The sequence below is a fragment of the Monodelphis domestica genome, chromosome 2, assembly GCF_027887165.1.
Source record: "Monodelphis domestica isolate mMonDom1 chromosome 2, mMonDom1.pri, whole genome shotgun sequence".
NCBI lineage: Eukaryota > Metazoa > Chordata > Mammalia > Didelphimorphia > Didelphidae > Monodelphis > Monodelphis domestica.
This window is the reverse complement of record NC_077228.1, coordinates 383,103,789-383,120,368: the sequence shown is the minus strand read 5'-3', so window position 1 is coordinate 383,120,368 and position 16,580 is coordinate 383,103,789.

The window sequence follows — 16,580 nt, the reverse complement described above, 5'->3', positions numbered from 1 at the left end:
GAGGAAGAGATGAGTACTTATACCAGGATGTCTTATACCAGGGAGTCTTAAAGGAGAAAAAAAAGAGTGTATTCCGAGGGCATCACAAAGGGAAAATCAATGGGACTTGACAACAGACTGAATAATCTGGAAGGGGCAAGGTGAACTATAGTAAGTGTTAGCTTTTCAAAGCCAGCAATTACAAAAGACCAATACTCCCCTCTCCCTTTACATTCAAATAAAATTGAACAAACTGAGAGGAGAGAATGTGGCAGTTTGTCTTAGCCACAAACGGACCAGGTTAGGTTTTGCAATTGACTTTCATTGTGGTTGACCTGTTGGGTATCCCTTGTCTATACTAATAATTTGATACATCCTTTATTGCCTTGCATAGTTAGTTATCCTCCACTAACATCCTACTCTGATGCCACATAAAATCAAAGATTTTAGAGCTGGATGGCCTTTTGAGAAATTCAACATTCTTTTTTTTTTTTTAATATAGATGAGAAAACTGAGGTCCAGAGAGGTTTGACTAACATCATGCATGAAGGTGCCTCTGAACTGTTAAAGGTATCCCAGCTTATTTCAGTCTCTAACAGCATCTACCAGTCTGGAAAGGTTTCAGGTTTGGGCCCAATGATTAACTCTATGTCTATTTCCCAGGGATTAGTCTGACTAAGTGTAGGGAGCTTTAAAAGGTGATCAAAATAGTGATCACATAGTGATGCTTGAAAAAAATAACCTAACAATTTATGAAATAATCTAATAAGGCATGAAGTGATACAATGTGCTTCGGGGGGGGGGCTCTTACACTAATGTAATTATGGATCTTTTGAGATAATTGAATTAATAATCATGATAATATTTATATCGCATTTTGAGATTTATACATTTTCTCTACAAATGGTAAATATTTTCTCTCTAAGAACTATACAAATAGTATTATCTTGTAATGAGAAAACCAAGGCTGAATAAGTGTCAGATACAATAATTGAAACTTGATCTCTGATTTAAACATTCGTGTTCTTTTCAGTATTGATAATGACTCATGTGTGTATGTGTGTGTGCATATATATATATATATATATATATATATATCTTATCTCCCTAAGTAATTTCATTGAGATCAGGGTATCTTTGTCTACATTTGTCTCAATGTCTTTCACTCATAAGAGGTGAGAGACAACACAATAGTCAGTGGTTTAGAGGCCTGGATCTGACTGTGCTTTTAGCTGTTTGCATGATTTTTAATAAACCACTTTGCATCTTTGGGTCTCGGTTTTCTCAATTGTAGAGAGAATTATCTTGGGAAAAATCATATCAAAGGTTTCTTCCAGTTTTAAAATTCTTCAGATAAAATACTATCAAATGGTAGGTAAATATTATTTGATTTTTTCTTTCTGTAATTTTTGTAATTTAATAGAAATAATTAGTAGAAAATATTTTCTTTACTGTATTAAAAGAGAAGAATAATAAAAAGAAAAGTAACAATATGCAAAATCAAGAAAATCCATTTTTCTCTTTGGCTACATCCAATAAAGTATTTCCCTCACTCAAGTGTCCATTATTGTCTCTCAGGAGGTTTGTAGGTGGCATCCTTCATCACTAGTCATTTAAAAATGTTTTGGGAGATTTATCAGAATTCTCAAGTCTTTCAGAGATTTCTTTAAATTGCAATGTTGTTATTGCTCTCATTGTTCTGTTCATTTCACATTGTATCAATTCAAAGGAGTTAACATTATATAGTACTTATTACCTGCCATGCCCTAAGTACTTTATAATTATTGTATCATTTGATTCTTATAACAATCTTGTGAGGTAGGTATTATTATTATGATTATTTTACAGATGAGAAAACTGAGGAAATAGCAGTTAGGTGACTTGCCCAGGATCTCACATCTAGTAAGTGTCAGGGGTTGGATATAAATTAAAGTCTTCATGACTCTATACCTAATTGCCTGTAATTAACATAATTCTTCTCTAGTTTCTTTGAAACAATTCCTTCACAACTTCTTATGGCACAGTAGTGTTCTGTTCATACAGAAACTGAAATTTGTTGTTCTTACACAGTTATTAAGGAAATAACAAGTGATAGTAATACAAGCAACAAAAAATTCCAAGAGGAAAAAAATGGGTTCAGATATCTAGTGATGGAAAGGACCTGAAAGGTCATCTAGTCCAACAACGTCATCTTTCAGATGAGAAAATTAAGACCCCGACTTGCTATGTAACTCATCCCAAATCACTCAGGTATTGGCAGAGGTAGCATTTGAATTCAGATCATTCTCCTTGAAATTCATTCCTCTTTCCTCTGTACCACATTATCTCTCACACATTTCACTTTTCTTTTCAGGTATCATTTTTGAGATCTTAGACCTATAGTCTAATTTTCATACAATCAGTCACATATAAATTCAGAATATAAAGCTGGGAAGACACATGAGAAAGGAACAAACAATTGCAGCTTTACATTCTGAATTTGTTTTTTTTTCAGTTAATGAAAATAACTATCCTTCTTGTCCTAGACACCAGAGGTTAAGCCCATGTCCCTTCAAGAAATTTCCCAAGATCATTGTTTTCAGACTCCATTTCACCATTGTATGTCAGTAAAGATAGCTCTCAATATCATGTGAGAAACATTCTTTTTCATGAACAAATGATGAGCAAGAATCAAACTATCAAGTATGAAACCTACCAAAGAACTCACTTTGATGGAGTTAAAAAATTTAATTTTTTCAAGCATTTTCCTGGTTAGTATTCAGTGCAGGCATAGAAGACCATGTACTGAATTATAAAAGCCCAATGGTCCAGAAATGCAATGAGAATACATAATTGAAAACTGGAGGTAACTCTAGCGTGGAAAATATTCCCAAACATAAGCCTTGGAAGAGATATTTAAGAAATCGATTGTATTTTTTATAGAAGTTTATGGTTAAAGATATGAAAAATGATTTTAAGGGATACCGATACATATTGAAGCTATGTGTTTATCATAAAATATATAACCTAGGTTATTTATGAAGTGTAGATTCTGCCATGGGACCATTTTAATAACACTTTGCACCTACTAAGTGCTTTTTATACAAAAATCTGAGTGAATTTTAGGTAACAAATCCCATTTTTAGACAAGAATGAGTATGACTCAGGAAGCTTAAGGGATTGAGGCTGTGCAAAAGAATATTAAATATTTTTTCTGTGAATACTGATATATCCAATCAACTAAGACATTCATTTGGCCAATGATGGTTTATTTGTAATTTTGATCAACTGAGATTTTGAAGTATCTGTTCCTCTCATGGAGATTGTCTGGGACTAGATGGTACCAGAACAGGTTTGCCTGAAAGTTATGATTTTTAGAGTCCACTTTCAATTTTGTAAATGCTTAGATTATTTCAGTATATGAGAATCGTATTCATTGTGATAAAATTACAATAGCTATGTTTCTATGACAAAAAAAAATCAGTCTTAAATTCTAAGGAGGTTAAAGAGAAAAAGCAAAGTATTATATGGACCAAAATTTCCACAGCAGGATTATTTTAGTGAAGTTAAAATCAAATTTATTATTCATAAATTAAGGAATGGCTAAACAAACATAATGGTAACATTACTGTACCACCATAAGAAGTTAATAGGTAAAATTCAGAGAGCTAGAAGACTTCAACTAACTGATTCAGAGAAAATGAACAAAATTAGGGAAACAAAACAACTGATGACTACAATGGAAATGGAAGACAGAAAAGATTCTTGAATGCAAGAGAAATATAGCAATAAATTTTGTCCCTGAAGAAAAATTGAGAATATTCACCATCCTCTTTTTAAAAATCTGAGAAAATCTAGATATAGAATATATCATATGGTATCAGACACATTTGATGTGTCTGGTTTTGGTGAAATCATCCCCCCTCCCATTTTTTATTTTAAAATATTTGCTATAAAAGATCACCCCTTAAGTGAAGAGAAATTAAATATTTGGAGAAATGTCCATGTAAATCCAATCGACATTTAAAAAATAAGAAAAAAAAACTTTTAAAGTGTCAGTCTATGTGTTTGGTTTTGTGAGAACAGAACAGTTAGATTATCACCTATATTTATAATTTTTCTATATAGTGTTCTGATATTTTGTAGCTTAAGCCCAAGTAATAAATCGAACTTTATTAAATGCTTCTTATATGCCAGGAACCATTCTGTGTGATTTGCAAATATTATCTCATTTAATAATCATAATATCTGGAAAGCAAGCAATATTATTATCCTCATTTTATAGCTGAGGAAACTGTAGTTGAGACTGAGAAATTAAATTACTTGCTTGGGTTCATAAATTGTATATGAGGCCAGATTTTCCTATCTCCATGTTTTATCCATTGGCCACTTAGCTGCCTCACCTACATTGACCCAATCAGTTGCTGACAAGATAAGAAAAAGGGTACAGAAATGTTTCCTTTACTCAAGAAGGAGAAAGTAAAAATCCTATAATGGGGCAGAAAGTGAAAGGATGATCAGAGAAAGCATTGAAGAGATAGGATCATGAGAGAGCTTCATAAAAATGAATGAATTGATGATCTCCTTTCCATATGATGAGTGGTATGAATAAGAATGACAAAGTCCCAGAATATTTTGAAACAATTAGAAGATCTTAGAGAATAATCTTTAACCAATGATACACAGACAAAGCATCATATCATGAGAGCAGCTCACAATGAAGTGATGTAATCAGGATATAGAGACACTTTTGCCTACCTGGAGAAATATTCTTAAGAGAATGTATACTATGGTATTGGTGTAATCAATGATCACTTAACTAAATTAGGACAGGGACTCTGAGAAAAAAAATGTATATATATCCAACACAATGCAGTCTATTGCAATACTTCTCAATTTGTTAAACACAGGCACTTTTGTGAATGAATTTAGAATTCGGAATTGAGTCTGTAGCTTTACTGAAATACAGGAAAAGAAAATACCCCCAGATGGAAATAGCCCGATGCTTCTGTAAATGTTCATCACCCATTCATTTAGGATCTCTTATAGAGCAAGAGGCATCTTCACATTGTGTATTCCTGAACAGTGTCCCACAGTGACTTGGTGAATTCACAAAGAATGTGACATTGTCAGAATGATTTAAGAAATGAATGTACATCCCATTGATTTTCTGCCTCTAACCCTTCAACTTGAGGACTTTACATTTCTTGGAAAATAAGTCACAATAAAGACTTATTTATGAGCTCTTTTCTAGGATCTAATAAATCTATATTTGGAAAAATCTATATTTATAAAGAAAATAGAAAATGTATTTTTCTGCTAAAAAGGAATGAATAATAATTCCACATTTTAGGCACAGTTTGAAAATATGAGAAGGGACCTATTACCATCCACATGGATGAAACATAGAGGTATATTTGACAGCACCTTGTGGTGCTATGCTCTATGCATCTGACTCCCACTGTCCCACCTGTACTTTGCCAATTAACCAACCCCGTTCTTCCCTTGACAGCACAGGGTCTCCTTCCCTGTTCTCTCGTATGCTTCTAAGGTCAGTGGAACAGAATGGTCAGGGTCCAAAACTGTCATTTTTTATCAGTGGCAATTGTCTCTTAACCTCAACACCTGAAAATGGAGCAGTTTTATGCAAAACTGCTATTAAAGGAAGAGGAAAGCTGTGATAGCCAGGCCACACATTTACTAAAAGCCTGTCCTGACTGCTACTGCTAACAGTGATTAATAGAAGAGAAGATATGAAAACCCCCTATGAGGTTAGGGTCATCAACTAGCAAACTAATTGGAAGTGAAATGAAAAAATGGAAAAGCTCTCTTTGCAGATGTAGAGGCAAGGAACAAAGTCAGAGTCACATTTGCCTGCAGATGAAGTCATTTAAGCAGGCAAGCAAACACTTAAGTAGTAAGTGTTCTAGGCACTGTGCTAGTTGCTGTGAAGGACAAAATAATTCTAGTCTCAATTTATAGCAAGATAAAGTTTACCTTTCCTAGGCCTATTTAGGTAAAAAAACCCAACAAACTTTATTTTCACACACTTCAACTACACTTGTTTTGTTGTATCATGTACCTACTAGGAAGACCAACTAACTACCTCCTGATAAATCCTATTTTCCTTTTGTTTTGGTCTAATTATTATTTTTTCTTTCCCCATACCTAATACCAAGCCGAAAATTATTTGTCTCTTATTTTTTACTTTCTTCTTCATTATGGGATGAAGTGAAGAGGCTCTAATTCATCTTTTAAGTATCAGTTCTTCCATTACTTGAAGACATTTATCATATGCCCCCTAAATATTCTTTTTCTCAGATTAAACAGTTCCAATTATTTAACTCATGCCAATAGGATGATTTTATTGATTCTTCACCATCCTGAATATCTTCCTCTTCCAGGAAGAATTCCCTGTCGGTTGTAAGGACCCATTGAAGGGCTTAGCATTTGGATGGTGCTTATTTTAATTTTTTTTAAGTGCATTTCATGACCAGGAGAACAAATTCATTGGCTTGGCAGTATCAAAGAAACACTTCAGGAGGTAGTGTGTTGACTCAGAAGACAATAAATTAAGCTGTCTGTACATAAAGGGACCATAACTGAGTTTCAGGTCATTCCATATAAAGTCAAAGGTAATTGAAGCTATCCTAGTCTGTACCACATCAGTTTGCCATTAGTAACTCAGGCTATCCTTGGTCTGCATCTCAGTGTCCTGGCCAACAGCTCCCTCTTTTTAACACTCTTCAGCTTCTCAGAGCCCTTTCTGCATTGAGAGAGGCCTTGGAAAAAATAAGATCTTGAGTTAAGAAGAGGTGAGTCAGTTTGTTGTTTATCTGCTCTTCCTTGGAGAGGGATGACTTTTTTTCACTGTTAGAATCTCCACAAATAGTTGACAAACTCCTCTTGAGTCTAATCCTTGTCAACATTTCACTTGGAATTCAGTATTTGTTTTTGAAACGGAGGTGTCTGGATCTCCCTGTGTCATCTAGGCTAGAAGTGTGGTGGGCACTCAGAGACACAACCACACTGCTGATCAGCATGGACGTTTTGACCTTCTGGGCTTACAATCTGAGCTAGTTCTTCATTCTTAATGCAACCTTTTTTTCCTCTGGCCAATTTCCTCTTGTGTGCTCACCATATTGGTGTGGATACCCATCAGCTTTAGCTCTATTATGGCTCAGAATTCCTGAACTCAAGTCATATACCCTCTGCTTTCTCAGTAGCACAGATTATAAAAATGTACCATCCCATCAAGTAATTTATTAGTCATTTAAAATTTAAAGGGGAAGAAAAGGCTTAGAGTTCTGTGCTCTAAAGCCTCCTTTTTTAAATTGAACACTGTGATGTATTTTGTAAAATAGAATTTACTTAAACTATTGCTTTTATCATTTAGAAGAAGATTGGATGGCCATCCAGGAGCATGCTTTATGAAGCAATCTTCCACTTTCTAGAGACAGGTACATGAGACAAGATGACCTAATACTCCATGTCTTTTACAATTTAACTTTGTTACAATTGAGATTTGATTTGGATTTAGTACCAGACCACTCATCAGGAAAATGAAAAGTTGGCACCTATGATATGATTAAGCCTCTTCATTATATTCACTGGAAAGCAAAGGAGCCAGGCATATTAAAAAGAAACTATCCTTTGAAAAATCTTTGTCCCAAAGCTTGACTGATTTAATATTTGGGAAGTCAGGATACTCAGCACTACTGAAAATACAGGGAGAAAAAAGACAAACTTCCTGTCACCTAAAAATTTACAATCCAGTGAAGCAAGATTTACTTTTAAAAGGATTTTCTTTAAAGATTTTTCAGTTCTATTAGAAAATGAAGAACATGAAATAGAAAAATGAATTATTGAAATAACCTGCTGGACTTTCAACCTCTACTGACACTGGGGCCTGTGGGGAATAAAGAAACAAAATATTCCTTATTTTCTCATCTTAGTGGCCCAGGTAGCCATTGACTCAGATAATTTTTCTAGATACAGTGGGACCAGTGGAGAAAACATATTAGAGGAAATCTATGCGTGTGCATAGAAAGATTCTTGACAAAAAACAAAAAACCAAATGTGAAATAGCAAGACCTGTGATTGGAAAAGAAAATCTTTGATATTGAAGTATATAATTAATTGTTTTTATAAACTTGCTTTGTATCTTTTATGAGGAAAATAAATTCTATGGGCCTAAAAGAGAAAGCAAAAAATTTAATTTCATGATTTTACCCACTATCCCCAAAGGGAAAGATTATCAGATTTTGCTGGAAAACTTTTGTGGAGCTGAATTCTCATTTCTCAACCCTCAGATCTTTCTTTAAAGAAAACTAAGAAACAATCACAAGGAGAAAGTATAGAAATATGTATTTGTCAGTTTCTTCCATTAGTCTACGAAGTCTTGCTTACATATTTCTGATTTGTGTCTTTGGCTTATTTTTTAATGGAACAAAACATTTAAAAAGTTTTTTTTTACATTTTTATATCTAATCTTATCCTTGCACTTAGTAAGTGTTTAGGAGATGTTGATTTCAAATTTAAATTTGAGGAGGCACTATTTAAACAATTATCTCCCTTATCCAATATTTTAAATATTTTTTAAAAGTTATAAAAGCACAGAAATTTTAAGAAAAGGCTTAGTTGTGATAACTCCCTTTGGTTGTAATCATCTTACTGGGGAGACTGAAGGACAATCTCCCAGCCTCCCTTTTTAATTCTATTCACTAAATATTTGCCAAATGGCTTTTCCCAAATTGTGGACTACTTTAAACAGAGTGTACCTTCAAGGAATAGAGAGGTGGTAATCTTAACGTACCCCATTCTTGTCAGGCTTTATCTGGAGTATTTTGTATAGCACTGAGCACCACACTTTTTTGAAGAATGTTGATAAGTTATCAACATCTCACACCCTACACCAAGATAAACTCAGAATGGGTGAATGACCTGAACATAAAGAAATAAACTATAAGCAAATTAGGCGAACACAGAATAGTATACTTGTCAGATCTTTGGGAAAGGAAAGATGGTAAAACCAAGCAAGAGCAAGAAAAAAAATCACAAAATATAAAATCAATAATTTTGATTACATCAAATTTAAAAGTTTTGTACAAACAAAACTAATGCATCCAAAATTAGAAGGGAAACAACAAATTGGGAAACAATCTTCATTACAAAAATCTGACAAAGGTCTAATTACTCAAATTTATAAAAAGCTAACCAGTTGTTCAAAAAATCAAGCCATTCTTCAATTGATAAATGGGCAAGGGACATGAATGGGGAATTTTCAGTTAAAGAAATCAAAACTATTAATTAGCATATGAAAAAGTGCTCTAAATCTCTTATAATCAGAGAAATGCAAATCAAAACAACTCTGAGGTATCACCTCACACCTAGCAGATTGGCTAACATGACAGCAAAGGAAAGTAATGAATGCTGGAGGGGATGTGGCAAAGTTGGGACATTAGTTCATTGCTGGTGGAGTTGTGAATTGATCCAACCCTTCTGGAGGGCAATTTGGAACTATGCCCAAAAAGCTATAAAAGACTGTCTGCCCTTTGATCCAGCCATATCACTACTGGGTTTATACTCCAAAGAAATAATAAGGAAAAAGACATGTACAAAAATATTCATAGCTGCACTCTTTTTGGTGGCAAAAAATTGGAAAATGAGGGGATGCCCTTCAATTGGGGAATGGCTGAACAAATTGTAGTATATGTTGGTGATGGGATACTATTGTGCTCAAAGGAATAATAAAGTGGAAGAATTCCATGGGGACTAGAACAACCTCAAAGAATTGATGCAGAGTGAGAGGAGCAGAACCAGAAAACATTATACACAGAGACTGCATGGTACAATCAAATGTAATGGACTTCTCCATTAGTGGCAATGCAGTGATCCTGAACAGCTTGGAGAGATCTATGAGATAAAACACTATCCACATTCAGAGGAAAAACACAGAAGAAAAACAACTGCTTGAATACATGGATCGAAGGGATATGGTTGGGGATGTAGACTCTAAATGAACATCCTAGTGTAAACAACAACATGGAAATAGGTTCTGATCAAGGACACAAGTAATACCCAATGAAATTGTGCATTGATTGCAGGAAGAGTGGGTGGAGGGGAGGGAGGGAAAGAATGTGATTATTGTAACCAAGGAATAATGTTCTAAATTGACTAAATAAACTTATTCAAATGGGAAAAAAAAAGAAAACTACTATTGGCAAACTGTACCTAATGAATATCAAAAAATACTTTTGACAGACTTCTTTCTCCCATCACATTAAATTGCTTACTGTTATAATCTAATCTCTCTTTTCACATATCGGTCCTGAACCACTTGAGGACCCCCCAGTCTCCCATAATAGATTCTATGATAAATAACATTTTTGTCCATCAAAAAAAAAAAGATTATTGATAAGCTGACTACTCTAGAGAATGGCATTTGACTGAAAAGGACATTAGAAAGAGGCCAATTTAGACTTTAGATAATAGGTAAAAAGAATAAAAACCCCTCTTCTGAATATTAGTTGTCCCAAAGTATAATGGACTGCCTTGAGAGCTTGTGGATTCCCATACATTGGTGTCTTTTAAAAATATTATTTCTATGTTTTTTCCGATTACATGTTGATACAATTTTTACAGCTCTCATAGCGGAAGGTTTAATTCTTTCCCTTTCCTATTCTTTGCTGTTTGCATTATCTTTGTGGTATGGTGCAAATATTTGTCAATATTTGAGTACCCTGTTCTGCATTTCCCACTAGGCTAAACAAAAATTTTTTTTTTGCAATTCTAAATCTTGTGTATAATTCTGTGTTTGTCTTAAAGCATATTAAGTATATTAGGAAAGTGTATTTGATATATTAGGAAACATGATATGATTTGATTTGGAAGTCCTATTATTGGAGAAACAAATTAAACAATCAACAAGTATTTAGTAAACTCCTACCAGTATCTAGATTTCCTAACAACATGAACATTTCTTCCTGATTTTCTGTGGACAAAATAGTTTAATCTATTAGATAATCTGCTACATTAAGACTGGAAGACCATGAATGAATTCCTTCTAATGCTTTGGTATCCAACTTTCCCAGAATATTATTAATGCATTTCAATTATCTTGTTTGTAAAATGAGGCACTTGGACTAGATGACTCTAAAGATTCTTCTACCTCTAAATGTGTGCTATATATTTCTATTAACTTCCATAACTGCTCACTTTCAAAAGTGTAAAATATGTTTTGGTGATGGAGGAATAATAATCAAAACAAACATGCTTCTCCATATTTATCAATCAATCACTGGGCATTTTTGTAAGAATCTGCTGGTGATCTTGGGTACAAATTATAGAAAATGAAATATTTTAAGGAGACATCTCATTTCCTTAATAAATTAAAAAAACTCTTAATAGTTAATTTCATACTTACTCATACTTGAACCCTGGGCCTCCTATCTGGTTCTTTATCATTTCCTCTGTAAAATGAGGGTTCAAATGCTTTCTAAGGCTTTTTTATAATTCCTATGATCCCATTATTTCTTCTTTCCTTCAAGGTTTAACTCATGTACCATTTATTGCCTATAGAGAACCTTTCTAATCTCTTTAATTGTTAAAATATCATATGTACATTTATCTGTTTTCATGTCTGTTTTATATTCATCCTTCCACAGTCAAATGCTAGCTCCTTGAGAATAGGAACTGTCTTCTAATTTGTCTCTGTATCCTTCATATCAGGCACAGTACCTAAAATAAAGTACATGCTTATTAAATAAATGCTTGTTAAATTCATTTAGATTTAAATAGTAGCACATGCTAAAGTGGACTGGAGAGATTCATAAATATTCAGTTTTGCAGGATTTTGTAGAGCAAATATAAAAAGAGTATGATTATTGCAAATACTGGACATTATTTTTCTCAAGTTTTCAAGAAATATTTAGACCTTACACGTGTTTGTATGTCTGGGATTTTGCTGGTGAACAGAGCTTCTGGTGAAAAAATAAAACTCTCTCCACTGATCCAGGTGACACAGAATTGATCAATAACTTTTCTATAACATGGGATTTTCTTGACAAAGATATTGGAGTGCTCTGTCATTTCTGTCTCAAGCTCACTTTTCAGATGAAGAATCTGAATTAATTACATGACTTGCCCAATGTCACATAGCAAATAAGTATATGAGATTGAATTTGAAGTCAAGCCTTGTCTCCATGTCTAGTACTCTCCACTGCACCATCCAACTGTTGAAGTTACAGAGAAGCAACATTTTGTTCAACTTATAAGAAAGAATTTCATAAGAATTAGAACTGTATAAAAATGGAATGCCCTGCCCTCTGAGGATCTCTGGCACTGGAGATCTCCAACTAGAGACCAGACAAACACTTGTCAAGGAAATTTTAAAAATTGCATGTTCCAAAGAGATATTAGAATAGACCATCTCTAAGTTCCTTTCCCATTTTAGAATCCTATGATTATCCACAAACCCATACAGATCATAGTAATAATTGTGAAAACATTTGACTTCCATAAAATATACCCATTTATTTGTCTTGTGAGATAGAGATCGATACTTTGTTGATTCCATGTGAAAGAAAGGTGCTTGTCCAAAAATTTACTGCCCAAATAAGAAATAAAAGTTTGAATACCTTTTGAATCTCTTGCCAAAATTAACGGTACTATGTAGCAGGTCATAAATGTACTTGCTGTCTGAATGCTTTACTTCTCTATCTGACCTTGTTCATTCAGAGATGCACTTGTTACAGAGTGTCAGTCACTAATGAGGCCTAAAGTAATTGAGGCTGATTGAACTGGCAAGATGCTGCCTAATTAGAATGATAAATGGAATTGGCTGATCAACTATGGAAGGGTGAATGGCACAGAGGACATTAAACAAGGTCACTCTGTCAAGGAGAAACAGTCGTTTTATTTTGCCAATAATGGCTGTCCCTCATTTCATGTGATCTGAACATGGCAGGATGATTGTACTCTACGAGGGCAGTAATTTCTTGGTATTGACAACATAAGGAAGGTAAGGTGGGAATTTAAAAAAAATTATCTGATATACTTAAACAATATTTAAACCAACCTGAAAAAATTGGGTTTTATATATAAATATATATATATATAACTATAAATAAATATATTTTATAGATATATAAATATTGATAGAGAGATATAAATTTTTTTGTAAATTCTGTCATTTGGATTATTTGTATAAATATAATATAGATAAATAGGGACAACAGACATAATGCTACCCTTTGACCTTTGCTTTGAGTAGACATGACTGAGGAGGCAAATAAAACATCATTAACTGCTTGAAAGACATTGGATTTATTACATGATATTATCTTAGAATCTGTACAATTTTCAATTGACCTTGTCATTTCTTATAATTACCTAGATGGAAGAAATGATTATATTTTATTATCAAAATCATACATTATCAGGTTACTCTCTGTGATGGTGAAAATGGAGAATTATTATTATCATCTAAAGATTTATATCCCAGTATGTATATGACAAGATTATTTTCCCATTCACCATAGTAATATCTATGTGGAATTGTCAGAGATGGAGGTATGCTAGTGCTTAATTTTCTAAATAATTTATTTTTACCTAATCAGATAACAAAATATTTTTCTTTCATTTTTAACCTTTTTAAAATTAAAATACTTCAGAACATATTAGTAACTTTCTTGCCTTAAAAAAGTGAGGACCTTGAACACACCAGATTCTTCTCAATATTTTAATATCATTATTAACTTCAAAGATTTTACAATATTGTCCTCAAGGGCTATTGAAGGAAGTCAAGGTAGATAATTTTATATTGAATTATTCCAAATTCCTATATTTTTCAATTTGCTGTTTATCTGTTTTATTCTGTTTTGTCAGCTACCACCAGTCAATAGCTTGCTCACATATTGGATTGAAGGCAAAGCCTGCAGTGAAAATGATCTGAATTCAAATCTAGCCTCAGATGTTATCTCTGTGACACTGGGCAAGCTGCTTGACCTTTATTTATTTCAGAATGACATAATATTTGTAAACTGTTTAGTATAATGTTTGACACACAGTAAGTGTTTAATGAGTGCCATCTTTTTATTGTATTATTTATTATATTCCATTTCTAATCTGTTTAGTATAACTTAAGGAAGAACAAAAATAGTCCAGGTGAAATTAAAAGATCTTTTCTTGCTACATTCAATCCTTCCTACATGTATCTTAAAGAGAATAACTTTAAGACAAAATACTAACCGGGTATAAACAGTGTCCTGAATTATCCATTGTCTTTGGATGTTATATCAATATCATCATCATTTCACCATGATCATGATCATGGACAAGGACATCACCATCACTGAGAGCAACTATGAAGCACTTTTTAAAGTTTTCAAAGTGCTTTTCAAATCTCATTTTGTCCTCACAGCAATCTTGGGAGGAAGTCAGTGGTATGCTGACTTAATCTTTATTATCAAGAGTTTCCCACCTTTTATTTGACCTAAACAATCAATAAATCAGTAAATAAAATTCTTATTTTTTTATTTGTGGAATCTGCTTATTTCCAAGGAGTAAATGCTGGGACTGAGTATTTAACGATAGATTGTAGTGAGTTAGAGCTGGCTTCAACACACTTTTGATGGTATATACTATTATCTCCATTTTACAGATGAGAATAACTGAGATAGAGGCTAAGTAGCACAGGTATTAGGTGCCTGAAACCAAATTTGATCTCATGTCTTTTTCAATATAGGTATAGAATTCAATCCAATTTGAGTAAACCATTTTTCTAATCCCAAAAATATTGGAGTAGAGATTCCCTGTATACTTTTCTTCACTAAGAAAAAAAGGAAGGAAGGAAAAAAGAAAGATTTCAATCTGTACTCAGTCCATTATATCTCTATCTGGAGGTGGATAGTGTTTTTCATTATGAGTCTGAATATTTTGGTGTATCATGATGTTGATAAGAGTTACTAAATCTTTCAGAATTTTTTTCAATGATATTGTTACTATGTGAATTGTTTCCCTAGTTCTTGTCATTTTACCTTGCATCAGCTCATAGAAATATTTCCATAAGTTTTTCCATACACCTTCTAATTCATCATTTCTTATAGCACAATAGCACTTCATCATATCCATCCATTCCTGAATTGATGGGCATTTCCTAAGTTTCCAGGTATTTGTTTCCACACACACAAAAAAAGGTGCTATTAGATTTTTTGGACATATTTATGCTTTTCTTTATAATCCTCTGGGGATAGACCTACTTGCAGTATTGCTAGGTCAAGGCCTACACACCATTTATCTGCTTTTGGAGCATAATTTCAAGTTGGTTTTCAGAATGGTTAGACTATATCATAGCTGTATCAATAGAGCATTAATGTGTCTAATTTCTTTTTATTATAATACATTTTATTCAGATTACATGTCAAAATGATTTTTTAAATATTTCTTTTCTGATAGTTTGCAATCTCCTCCATCCAATAAAGGCACCTAATATGGAATAGATTTCATATATATTATATATAATCATAAAATACATATTTCTGTGTTTGTCATGTTATATAAGAAACATATTACTTACACTAAAGAAAAATTAGTAGAGGAAATAAAGAATTATATGTTTTAATTTGCATTTAGACTCAATCTATTCCTTCTATGGCACAGGACATCCTTTTTGTTTTGTTTTTGTTTTTGGCATGAATGTAAGAGATTTCCTGAATTCTTGCCTTGGTGATAATAGTTAAGTCATTTACAGTTGTTCATCATATACTGTTGTTACTGGGTACAGTCTCCTGGTTCTGCTCATTTCACTTTACATTCTTTCATGTAAGTCTTTCCAGGTTTTTTTTCATAATCATCCTGTTTGTCATTTTTATGGCCGCCTCACTGACACTGTTTGCATTCCAGGTAGGAACAGTTTGAAGATGCACTTTGCAACCCCTTCCCAACGGGTTCAAGCTTTGTCCCACGTTGACCTTGATGCCTTTCTGTAGACCCTTCCAGCCACACCATCCGATTCCAGGTCTGTCCTCCGTCCTGCTGGGAGAGTATCAGAACTACTGCGGTTCCCTGAGGGTTCTTCTGAACCAAGGGGGAAGGAGAGCAGCAGGGAGGCTCCTGGCTATTAAATAGTCCCTGAAGGAAGGCTGAGAAACAAGGGCAGAGCCAGGAAGAGTCAGTGACTCCGACTCACCTTAGGTCAGTACCGTGGTCCTACACCAGAGGAAGGACCAGCCCAGCTCCCCCGGAGCCTGGGCAGTGATCTAAAGTGCGCCTCGTTCTTGGTCCTTTTGTACCCATAGATGAACACACTGAGACATGGGAAAGAAAAGGCGATTTAAGAAGAAAAAGACCCTTTAGGAGGGTGATGATGGCGCTGTTTACAAAGACAAGACAGGGAAGGTTTGGGACAGAGAATGAATCCAACTCGATGATTAGGATTGAATTCGGGAATGTCGAAATCCATTTTTTCCTCCCAGGGAACCCCTGGGCGGGAGACTCTCCTCCTCCTCTTTTTCCTCCTCCTCAATTGGCAGGGCAGAGTGGGTGGTGAACTTTAAGTATGTCTGCTAAATACACTGAAATTCTCCCTTATGAGTATAAATATTAAGGCTGAACTGTGTAAA